The sequence below is a fragment of the Colias eurytheme genome, chromosome 4 (genome assembly GCF_061535395.1).
Source record: "Colias eurytheme isolate Ceu_HAF_F1 chromosome 4, ilColEury1 Martin Lab GWU primary, whole genome shotgun sequence".
Taxonomy (NCBI): domain Eukaryota; kingdom Metazoa; phylum Arthropoda; class Insecta; order Lepidoptera; family Pieridae; genus Colias; species Colias eurytheme.
In genome coordinates, this window is record NC_142983.1 from 9,414,786 (window position 1) to 9,426,851 (window position 12,066).

The 12,066-nt window shown below is 33.5% G+C and overlaps 1 protein-coding gene across 1 annotated transcript in view; it reads left to right on the top strand.

Annotated features, from left to right (window-relative positions):
• Positions 1–12,066, top strand: part of LOC149909143 (CUGBP Elav-like family member 2) — a 291,622-nt gene that overhangs the window by 120,488 nt on the left and 159,068 nt on the right. The window lies entirely within an intron of this gene.

Consider the following 12,066-nt stretch of genomic DNA (forward strand, 5'->3'; position numbering starts at 1 on the left):
AAAAATCGAGAGTTGTAAACCCCTCTCTTTCCCCACTCCAGGGGGTCATTTGACACAACACGAAATAAATTTATTTTTAAAGTATTTTATGCATAGATAATATTTTTTCATGTGCCGTACATTTTCGTTGGTTCAAAGGGGAAAAATCTGAAAAAGAAAAAAATCCATATAACGAAATGTTTGCTTTATATTTTTATAATAAAATATAAATATACATTAATATTAAGAAGCTCGAGGTGGTTAATTATCACCTTGGAAAGTCGGAGTCAGGTGTAATGGACTCCGTTAAATTGATGAACTAATAAAAAAGCTATGAAAGAAAAGATGTGAATTATATGCAATCAGTCCATGAATACAGGTAAAGTCACAAGCAAATGCTAGTAATATATACATATTCAAAATGTACAAGTAAAGCGCTTTCAAATGATACCAAACACTGCATATTTATCTTAACTTTATTTTTTTACTCTGTATGTTTTGTCCGCTAGAGGGCGCCACATTAGATTTTGTGAAACCCCATATAGCCTTTAGCTAGCTGGTCTCTGGTTATCCAGTGAAAAATTCAGACGCTTCTAATGATATGTCATTTGTCGAATTCTGATAAGTAGTTTGGAAGTTACGAGGGAATAGATGAACATACATACATGACCTGTAAACAACCATAACCCTCCTTCTGCTTTGCCGTAGTTGGGTAAAAATATGTTAATGCCGTACTGTATCAAATGGCCATAAAGCACCCTTAAAATTGTAGCTTTCGTCGCTTTCATCAGCCTAAAAGATGTGGTCTGCACAAAAATGTACGGCATCGTTTTTTCCTAATTTATCTATGTTAATACTATTTAAAACAACGGATAAAGTGTAGAAAACTATTATATTTCATTAATCTACGATGTTTAAACTTTAACAAAATTTCTGGTTTTGCATTTCTCTATAACTTTTTTTAGAACGGTTTCTTTTGAACGGCAATACTATACAACAATTGAATTTTACAATATCATGTTAAAAAAAAAGTTCCCGTACAGGGTCAAATGACCTTACAGCTCTTTATATCAAGAATTCGATGAAATTAAGATGATTATTGGTATACATTTAAAAGAACAATTATTTTTGACGGCATTGCTTTTAATAGTACTTTTGAGTGCTAGATAATGTTTTGGAACCGAAGCCGTACTTAGTCAAATGACCCCGTGGAGTGGGGAAAGAGAGGGGATTGCAACTCTCGATTTTTTCCCCTTGTCCCCATGATTTTTGTACGGCGTTGCGGAATAATGGATTAAAAGCAGTATAGCAATAGTATGACACAGATGCCGTACATGGTCAAATGACCAAATTTACCCCCGGCAACTCTCGGAAATTAAATAAAAATTCCGACTTGGTGGACCACCATTTTTGTACGGCACTGAGCGGTTTCTTATTATTTTTAATGGATCTATCGATGGTTAAGAATGCCGTACAAAAATATATGACCAAAATTTACCGAGTCTACCTGTACTTTTCAATTCTCATCTGCACTCAGTTGGACAGCTTACAAGTGACGGCATAGTGATGAATCTTATTATTTTTTGCTCTGCTATCGTTCTAGATATGTCCCCTGGTGGTTCATTTGACCCATATTTTTGTCCTATGCGGGCTTGTAGTCTATATTATGTAACGTACATTTATAATAATTATGTAAAGTTTATACTAAATTGATAACATCAACTTATAGTTAATATCAATTTAGTATAGGTACTTTTACTCTGATACAAAATTTTGTATTCTCGCTAAGGAAAAGCGGCTGGCTAGTTTGTAGTATATTTTCATTTTAAATGTATTCTTAAACGCGATTCAGGTCCACCTTCGTATGCAATGTCCGAATGGAGTAACGTAATAAGTCGGAATTTCATTTTCCGGCTCTGTGATTGTAAAAATATGTGGCTTCCGTGTTCTTTGTGTTGAATGATACAAAATTCAAAAAATATCTTATGAAATATTTAAATGTAAATTCGAACCGCATGAAATGTATTTTATTTTATATTTCGTTTTTTTATATAAAAATGCAAAATTAGATCGAGATTTTTATGGTGAAATTACATAAGTAAAATACAAACAAGCTTAGTGGATTCTGGTATTTACTCAGAGAAGAAAGAAATCTCTCATATATAAATAGAATTTATAAAATCACTTTATATCGCTGATTATGAGAGCGCTTTTCATTTAATTTAGGTTAAGTTAGGTATTTATAATTTAATAATAAATTATTTTTAAAGCCAAAGGTTACACAAATTAAAACTGAACTATTCAAATTGATATTTTACCGAGCTTAGACCTAAATAGCCCTTTACCCTTCAAGAAATTTTACGAACTTTAATACACTTCTAATTCGCGACTAACTTTTCGACTCGATGAAAACAAATTACGAGTAAAAATTAGGTACAATTTAAAATTACATGCTTCACCTCGTCGTCTCAACATGAGTCCGCCAAAAGCGGATCCAACTTACATTGCAATTGTTCTTAAAACTTGGATATTTCAAGGAAATTTCCAAGCAAGCCGAGCGCAGTACTGTATATTTAAGAAATCCCTGATCTTGGTGAATTAAGAAAGTTAAATAAGAGTTATAAAAGCAATGAGATTACAAAGTTTAGCCGCAACACTGCTTCAGTCGAATGGATATGATATTATTGTTCGGAACGCGATAACTTTCTGTTTAGAACTGAAAGCTTATCAGCTTAATGCTGCATACAAATGTTCATGGTAAGAAGTTTTTAATTAATGCCAAGCTAAGCGTATTATTTCGATTTTGTTTTAGATGCTCTAAAGTTTTGCAGAGTTGTTTGTTTATCATTTACGGAATGAGCCACGTATATTGATCGCTTATGAACTTTGAAATAGAATGCTCATATATATATTTTAGATGAACGATTTTTTTTTCTTTGAAAATTGAGAGAATTTGCGATAAATATCAACAACTCATAGCATCATAGAATATATTTTACATTTACTTATAAACTACAATAACATATAGCTAGTTATTAGTATTATACTTATTTTTAATTATAAAATGTTTTTCTCTCCTAACTTTTTAAGGTTGCATTATAATAATATTATGATCCTTATGACAATAACAGTTTTCCTAGATAATTTAACTTCAAACGCCAAATATCATATTCTAAAATATATATACCTACCTATACCTAAAACGGGCGGGGCCATCTTCACAATGGGCAGCGCGGGCCCAACAAATGCTCGCCGATGTTTGCCATTACGGCGATTAGGAATAAAAATCTACAATGACGGCCGATTATAGTCATATAGGCCCTCTACACTATCGTGATTGCCTCTACTCGCCCAAAGCTGCCCATTGTGTAGAGGGCCCATAAGACTTGATCGAAACGCCAACGTTCACCAACCAATGGCGAATTATAACAAACAAAAGAATATCCCCAAATAATAATTACATCGCACTCTGCACTCGGCACTCCGCACCCGAGCACGCCTGCAGCGCCACTTGCTCGTTATTAACCCGACCCCCGGCCCCCGTGTACGTGACAAATTCTTTCTAGGAAACCCCGCCACCCTTGGCGAGATCCAAAATATATTTCTACGAGCAGCTGTCAAAAGTACTATGGGGATATTGTATTAGTGCTGTTATTGAGTGCGTTTGTAGGTAGACAGATGTTATTGTGAAAAGGTAATATACAAAGAAAACTGCACGTGATGGCTAGTAGCGTTAGCAGTTGAAAAACTTTGGGGATAAGCAATATAAAAAATACGTACTTTTTTTATACAGCGTATGAGATGTAGTAGATTACATCGTAATAATATATCGAAATCTGGGTAAAGATTTTATACATAAACATTCAATAAGAATTATTAGTTCCTTGAAGTAAATGATGCATACAAATCAGCTTCCTAACACAGGATTAAAACAGTTTTATATTTTACACAAATAGAAACTTGCGCCTACTGTTTACGCTATGTTCTTTTTATAATGAAATATGAAAAAAGCTTATAGTTCAACTATAGCTGTAGAGTAATCGACGAGTCTAGCACAAAACGAGACTCGGGGGCAAAATATAACGCAGTGTTTAAAATCCACTGCGACTAATAGCCTACTATTTTAACTAAAGCGGAGCATTTTTAATGGTCCCCCAGTACAGTATCCATAGTAAAAACTAACAATCGCCGTTGACTTTAGAATTTAATAAAGAAACGCTAACAAAACAATTTCTCAGTTCATGGAAAACATCGTTGAATCGATCGATTTGCGTTCTTTATGCATTCAATTTGAATAGCAAGCTCACCTCCCGGGGGAGGCACAAAAACTGGCTCTTGTTAGAGCACTAGGACATCTGACCTACTTCGATCGTAACGCAAAATGAAAAAAGAGCGCGCGACACAGCTATCCAAACGCGTAAGCTTTTAGATAACCACACAATTTCTGGTGAAACACCTGACTCGGTGACTTTGTGTTTCGAACTATATGATTTCTACGAAGTTAACAGTGTTCTTTTTTTATATGAAAGAAGGCAAACGAGCATGTGGATCGCCTGATGGTAAGCAATTCCACAGCCCATAGGCATCTACAGATGTGTCCCAAGGTGTGTTGCCGACTTGATCGCTACGTATAATTGAAAGTTTCGTGCATGTTAATTTATATTGCTTTTAGTTCATATTATTTCGACATGTAATTACAATTTCTGTAATTATAATTACAAAATGTATAAAAACAATCAGAAATATAATAAATTCATAATATAATCCTCGTAATTTTTAAGTTTTCACGTAGAATAAACTACAGACGCTATCAAAATACATCTGCCATACAATCCGTAACACTGGCCACAGTATACCACTATCCTGCAGTAGCTAAATAAAACACAATATCACATTACACTTTGTCATAGCGTAATACACAACGAGCGTGGGAAAAGCGGCTAGGTACAAATTAATATAGCGAACAATGTGGCGGCGAGTGGCCGTCCTTGGGGTCGCCATTGTTAAATACTCAGCCGGAGGTACGTGAGTGACCCCTACTCGTTAAGGCTCTTGAGGGGAAAAAATCTACGTTTAATTTCTTCCCGGTGCGGTTGCGATTATACTGTTTGATTTATGGAGCTATCTGCGAACTCGGGTCACGTGGAGTAAATCGTTGAGGTGAAATGGGTATAGTGAGTAGATTAGGATGATAGTGTTGATAAAGTTTGTTTCGTAAAAAAGTAGTTTAAATTGCAATTTTATGTAAATTAGTAAATGTAATAAAATATGGAATGTCATATTATTACTTAAAACTATCATAGTATGTCTAGTTTGATATAAAAATAAAAATAAGTATCAGTGCATTGGAAGCATTGGATATTGAAATTAAATTTGGCTATCCTTAATTAACTAATTAATTAATATTGATATAATTTTTATGATTTAAACATTTATTTCGCAGCGAAAGCTCGGTCAAGTCGCTAGAAACAGTTACCTGTGCAATCACAAATGTTTTCGCATCACTATCGATATTGATAAATTTTATTGTTGTGCCATTTTAACGACTTTGTTTTCTTTCTTGCAGGTACGAATTCGGAACGTATTGTCAACTCTATTGCCGATAAATTAAGAGTTTAAATTGGTATGTTGGCGACTACATGTGGACTCGAATGACATAAAAGTCATAATATTTGTTATAGTGTCCTTTTGAATCGACTCGACTGTTGCAATAAAAACAACCGATTGAAGTCAAATAATGTATATTATTTATTGGGTGTTTTGTTTGCAGAATTTGTAATTTGTTAAGTAAAATGAAGTTCAATTAGTTTTTTCACCAAATTTATTAAAAATGAGAATTTATAACCGCAATTTTATCTAGAATATGACTAGATTTGGCAAGCATTAAACCAATCAGCTAATAATAATAATAAAAAAACACTTTATTGTACAATGCACAGATATAAAATACAGTATCAAATCGGCGGCCTTATCGCTTTGAACAAGCTTGCTAAGCTAAGTTATTTCTACCAAATTATTCAAAACTAAAAACTTTCATTAAGCGCTTAAAAAAAAATTTCAAATAACCCCATTTTCTGAGAATCAATTTAATAATCATAAAGGATGTGTTAAAAGCGTATCGTAATTACGTAACAAATACTCGTATTATAATACAATATAATGGGTATTATAATATTAATGATCACGGATTAAAATAGAAGCAACAAAACAATCCTTGGGCAAGCGCAAATTATTTTTTTATCTCGAAGCCGCGCCAACCCAACGTCCATCTCGGCCTATATTTAACGAAAATAAAGTATGCATGAAACCTCCCACTCGGATGGAAATCAAAAAGATAACTAAGACTAGTCGAGACCGGAATAATGGATTATACGTTTCCACTGTGTTTTTCTCTTTTTGTTCTCATACATTATTTTCTGTTATGTGTTTTTGATATAGTAAGATTTTACAAAAAGTGCGACACTATTTTATAAGAATATATTCCAAAAACTCAGGTACAATAGCACTCTTGAAACTTTTTTATATTTTGGAGCTAAAATATACTTTAATGCGATATTCTGTAGCACAGCTACGGTTTTATGACGTTACGCTACGAGCCATCTACGCAGCGCTGCTACGGTGCTACGAAACCGAAAAAGGTGTAGATACGTTACTAAATTTTATGTTATTATAACAATAAAGATGAAATATAGCTTTGTTATCTGTCTGTAAATATTATAAAGTTTTGGTTTAATCCTATATTACATCAGTAATTTGTTGTAGTAAGAAATTTTTAAAGTTTACAATAATCCATTTTGTTTCCTTTTTCATATAAAAGTAATATTTTTACTAACGATTTTGAATAAACCTTTAAGAGCATTTAATTACAGTACTAAAGCGATTGTAACTTTAGAATATATTATTAATTTTTAAGAATCGATTTTTAATGAAACCTTTTAGAGCATTTAACAGTACTAAAGCGATTGTAACTTTACAATATAATATTTAAACAGTATTCGTAATTGTACTTCAGCAATTAAAACTTGCCACAAAGAAAAATCCTCCCCTATCGCTAGTTTTAACTTCCCTCCGAATGAATAAGTGTCATTTAAAATGTACCCAAGGGAATTAGCATTTTCTGCTAATAAATTTTATGTTTGGTCGGATGCACTTTCACGAGCGCATAACCGATTCAATTTGAATTTGTAATTCAAACACAAATTTGGTTTTGATTTAGAGAGCTATTTTTATTGTTGAAGATTCGTGTTTAGGAATATTTTTCATTCAACTGTCTGTATTTCTCGTATTTATGCGCTGCGTTTCCGAAAGTTATGATTCATTCTATGCTAATACTATTTCTGGTTCACTACGCTTCATACAATAATATTTTTTATTCTTTGTATTCTCAATTTTATTTTCGGTATTATAATTGAATGTAATTTATGTTATGATATGCTTCACAACTATCATATTGAAATCTTGGTAATATCAATAGTTATGCAATAAAAATACAATCACATTATCATTTCATACATATCGATAGTGCTAAAAAAGATGCAGCAAATAAACGCAAGTGTAACATAAATAAATATCAACTGAGCAACGCAAACGCAAGACACCGACCGCCCCAACAAAGAGCACGTCACGGCCGACAGTGTAGGAGATAGCGATGTTTTTTAATGAATACGTAATTACGTGTAATTTATTGCAGCGTCGTGTATTTAACTGTGTATAATGTATTTTTTTTATTTTTTAAGCATTTTTTATTCGTGTGAGTGTTTTTGCTGTAGGCATTGCCATGTATGATGTTACATAAAGGATGCATGATAAGTTTTTAGAACAGATCATACTGCACAAACAGTAGAAATATGCGAGTCACTTTTATGAAAAATAAATTTGAAAATTTGAACTATGTCATTTTGTTAAAATTTTATAATTAAGTAACTCAAGTGAAACAAAATTGTTTGTTAGAGTAATTCGTAGTATTTGCAAATATTTCATATTTCAATATACTTGTGGAGCTATTTTTTGTGCCGTCTGCCGTAGAATGAATTTATATTTACTTTCTACACTTCAGAGTATTATTAAACTGTTGCTAGAAAATCTGTTAAATTCTATTGAAACATCCACAAAAAACTCGCACTCTCCTAACAATAATATAAACATCTTCCCAAGAAAATTACTCACTATATTAATTATGACTAGCCCCCAAACGTCATCAGCTCTTCAACCAAGCGCACACTATAATATTATATTACGGTTCGAGCGAATGACCCTAATGTGTAACCATTACGAGAACTAATGTGTATGTTTGTACGTCATTTATACGACACGCAGTCTGGCTTTCAGCGGTCTTTCTTAAACATCACAGGAACCGCTTGAGTGTGGACACGTCGGTAATATTGATGACATAGCCTTCGCATAATAATTCATTACTCGTACCTAATGGGCCCTCTTCATCATTGGCAGCATTGGCCCAACAAATGATGGTCGATGTTTGCCGCCATTACGGCGATTATGAATAAACATCTCCAATGATGGACGATCATAGACCATATTATCCTGATTGCCTCTACTCGCCCAACGCTGCCCATTGTGAAGAGTCAACGCTGCCTATGTTTGTGCATTGTCGCCTAATGATTGATGGTTGGATAAATGTTTTCGTGCGAACGGATGGGTAGTAAATAGCCCAACGAAATTATAGGTAAATGATTGATTTTCAATGTTTGTGTATGTGTATTCGGTTTCTTGTACGCTGGTTGAAATAAATATAACAAAGATCGTGCGTATCGAGCACACGTGTCAGAAGTGAAACTTCTTTTGCAAGATTCAAAGATATATAAAAACGTCACCTTACAGCATGACGTGACAGCATTGCCATGACGCGACCTCGATATTTTACTCGCAACACGCCTAAAGAAATTTCACTTTCACGCAGTAAAATATAAACTGCGTCCATTTTTTCATTACTTAATTGAATCTATCTATGAAAGGTCGCATAAAAATAGCGAAAGACTAGATGTCAAAAAGTTAGCACGTGGAGAAATTAAATAGAACGACAATATTATTTATGAAGGTTGAATAAAAATTCTCATGAATCGCTGAAGTAGTCTATTATTGGCACAAAGTTTGTGATAAATAAAGGTAGTTATTTTATTCAGGGAAAAGTAAAATTAATTAGAAAGCCTTAATACTTATTATGGAAAATTTAGATCAGCATTATTCTATGGGTCTGTACAATTTATTGTCTGTTACCTGAATTAAATATAATAAATAAAAATAAATAAAAATTATGTTTTATTCCAGACATTTTTTGTGTATATTAATAAAGTACCTAATTTATTTCTATTTAGTATAATCCATACTAATATTATAAATGCGAAAGTAACTCTGTCTGTCTGTTTGTTACTCAATCACGCCTTAACTACCGAACCAATTTGCATGAAATTTGGTATGGAGATATTTTGATACCCGAGAAAGGACATAGGCGACCTTTTATTGCGAAATATGTACCACGGGCGAAGCCGGGGCGGACCTCTAGTATAATATATATTAGTAAAATAAAGTAAGGGTTAACGTCTGATAGCTCTCTCTTGAATTACTTTTAGTCACACATTCACCAAAAATATTATGAACTCAAAATGTGATATTAAATACTCGACACTCGTGACTTTGTATCGTAAATTTTAAAAATATTACAACTTAAAATATAAACCGCATAATAAATATGAAAACACCTTTCTGCAGCGAAGTATGTTTTTAAACTTTTTATACGCATCGTGGTGGAGTCTTTTGTTTTATAAGCTTAAAAACTTAACTCGACTGTAAAATAAAATGGAATATAGATAGCGTTTATCTCGGTTTTATTATAGTTATAATTTTGTGATATTACAGTATTTTAGTGATACTAAACAGTAGTGTAATAATATTTTTAATATAGCTTATAAGTTATTTGTTTACAATCTGAGAATGTTATAAATCGTATATTATTAGTAAATTAATTGAAAATGAACATTCACAAAAAAAACTCAACTTGTTCTTAAAAAATATTCTAAAAACATCAACAGATTGTTCCCACTTTCATTTCCGTGCCCACAGATTACAAAAAACAAAAGTACAGATCAATCGAAGGCTTTAAAAGTGACTCGCAGTTTCATCTCCATTCTCCACTGAAAGAGCTCGGGCTCGTAAAGTTTGTACAAGCAACGAATGAAAGTTTCGGTCTAAGATCACTCGGAGCATGGCGCGCTCTCGTATCGAAATCGACTTTGATTTATGAATCTGTAAATTCATAAATCAAATATAAACACGGATGGATGGGGATTGGGCGGATCGGAGAGCAAAGTTTGCGTGTGCGATCGCGGTTCTTTGGAAGTTTTTTTACGATTTGTTACTTGTGTAAGTGGGTAGTGGGTATGTCGTGAGTGGTGTATGAATGTGTAATAGGATTTTTAAGTATTTTTAAGTTACTTAATTTGTCAAAATAGATATGCCATTTTACAGTATTGTTATTGAGTACAATACTTTACAATGCAGTACATTTTAGAATACGTCTATGTTTGCAGTTTATGAGTGTTAATCTATTTATTCTCTATTTTCTATTTTCAATAAGATTTATGAAATTCTCGTTAAATTCTCTTAAAGTCGCACCTAATTTAATGCAACACAACTTTCACTCTAAAAACCTCTCTCAGAGGCGTTCACACGAAATCAAAAGCAATAAATTCCATTACATAGACGCTAGCGACCAAAGTGACGTCACCAGCGTGGTTCAATGTTAGCGATCGGCATTAATTGTGGAACGTCCCACCGGCCGTAAATCCTCCCATTCACGAATGAATCGGATTCAAATCTGCTGAACGGGCTGCGCTCTGAATGGCCAACTCTAAACTTGCAGTTACTGTTTAAAAATGGAATCGAATAGCCGTGTGTTGAATGGCATTCATTAATTAGAAACAATGTACATAATTGGTTGGCTGACTTGAGCTGTAAAGTGATATCTTGCTGGCAAACTTTAAAAGTACGAACGTTCAAAATTAAATTACCTATATAGGTAATAAAAATAAGGCGAGAAGAGATTTTTTTTTATTCTTATATCCAGTTTCATGACGCCTTCACAGTGATATCAAATAGAGTTTAATAATTTGAAATTGTCATTTAAAATAACTATTCCGTAAACTTTCCTTGAGTGCAATTGTGTAGATAGGTACTCGTATATGTGCAAAGCACAAATTTTTATGCAACGTTGGCTTACAACTAAATCCACAAAAAAAGAAAAATAAAATCCCCATGACTAGACTAATGCTTCCCATTCGTGACATATTATTTGTGTTCTAATGTATCCTCCACGAGCCGAGATGGCCTACAAGGCACTTTCACCTCAAGCGATGCGTAACGCGCGACATTTGTCAATAGCGATATTCGACAAGTCAGTTTGTTTACTTCGAGTGGTAATGTCGAACGGAATATTTATATTCGACGTTACGTCAAGCGGCGGAATTAATGTCGCAAGTCGGCGCTTGAATGGCGAGATTTATCTTTGCATCGTTTTCTTTTATTCACGTGGTTTTTGAGACGAGTTGCGTTCGTGAATATTGCTTTGCGTTATTTTATGTGGTGCAGTATTTTAATTTGTATTATGAAAACAGTTAACATTAATTAAGGCGTGCATCGTTGCATGCCATCTATCATTTTCAATACGAAAAATTGTTACATTTCTTTCGCCATAATATATGAAAATAATATAAATTAGGTTATCCTATCACGATCAATTCCTCCCTACTGATACTGTCAACGCTATTATCGTTTATTACATCACACTTACACCAACTGCCAACCGTGGTCTTACATCGCACAATTTATACACACTGGGAGTCACTATAAAACTTTATACACATAGTCGGAGTCGCGACGAAACTTTGTTCATTCAAAAGTGTGCACTCCGCCTTATCTAAGGAACAATTCAAGATGACGCTGACAGTTCATCTCGACATACTCTCGACTGGATTGTTGGTCTTTACCTCGCGAATACTTTAAGCTGTCGACTCCGCCGCGACTTGTGTGTACACCCCCTTTGGAATGTTAAAAATCTGGGTTAAGTTTTTAATG